The following is a 972-nucleotide window of genomic DNA, read 5'->3' on the forward strand; positions in this document are numbered from 1 at the left end:
AGATAAAGGGTTTTTTTTTTTTTAATTAAAAAAATTTTTTTTTATTTTATATATTTTAAGATGGGATTTCACCATGATGGCCAGGCTGGTCTTGAACTCCTGACCTCAGATGATCCACCCACTTCGGCCTCCCAAAGTGCTAGGATTACAGGCATGAGCCACTGCGCCTGGCCCAAATAAAGGTTTATAATGGGTATCTTTGCCTCTGCCCCACCTGTTAGGTTTTACAGTGATAGGAGTAATTTAAACAAATACTTGCTGGGCACCATGGCCCATTCCTGTAATCCCAGCACTTTGGGAAGCCAAGACTGGCAAATCACTTGAACCGAGGAGTTCAAGATGATCCTGGGCAACATGGTGAAACTCTGTCCCTACAAAACACAAAAATTAACCAGGCATCATTTCAATCACCTGTAGTCCCAGCTTCTCAGGAGGCTGAGGTTGGAGGATTGCTTGAGCCCAGGAGGAAGAGGCTGAAGTGTTCCCTGAGCGCGACACTACACTCCAGCCTAGATTTTTTGAGACCTGGTCTCAAACAAGACAAAATACCTGCAAGCTTTTAGCTCACCTGTATAAAAAAAGCTTTCCTCTGAGACAGAGTCTTGCTCTGTCACCAGGCTAGAGTACAGTGGTGATCTCGGCTCACTGCAACCTCCACCTCCTGTATTCAAGCAATTCTCCTGCCTCAGTCTCCTGAGTAGCTGGTACTATAGGTGCACACCACCACTGATGGCTACTTTTGTATTTTAGTAGAGACAGTGTTTCTTCATGTTGGCTAGGATGGTCTCAATCTTCTGACCTCGTGATCTGCCTGCCTCACCTCCCGAAGTGCTAGGATTACAGGCATGAGCCACTGTGCCCGACAGCTTTCCTCTTGTTGAATTTTTTTTTTTTCTGTAAGGTATAGTTTTCCAGTCTGGATTAGACTGGACTATTAGGGACCCTTATAGCAGAGTGAAGATCCTCTCCTTT

The sequence above is a fragment of the Cebus imitator genome, unplaced genomic scaffold (assembly GCF_001604975.1).
Source record: "Cebus imitator isolate Cc_AM_T3 unplaced genomic scaffold, Cebus_imitator-1.0 Scaffold118, whole genome shotgun sequence".
Taxonomy (NCBI): domain Eukaryota; kingdom Metazoa; phylum Chordata; class Mammalia; order Primates; family Cebidae; genus Cebus; species Cebus imitator.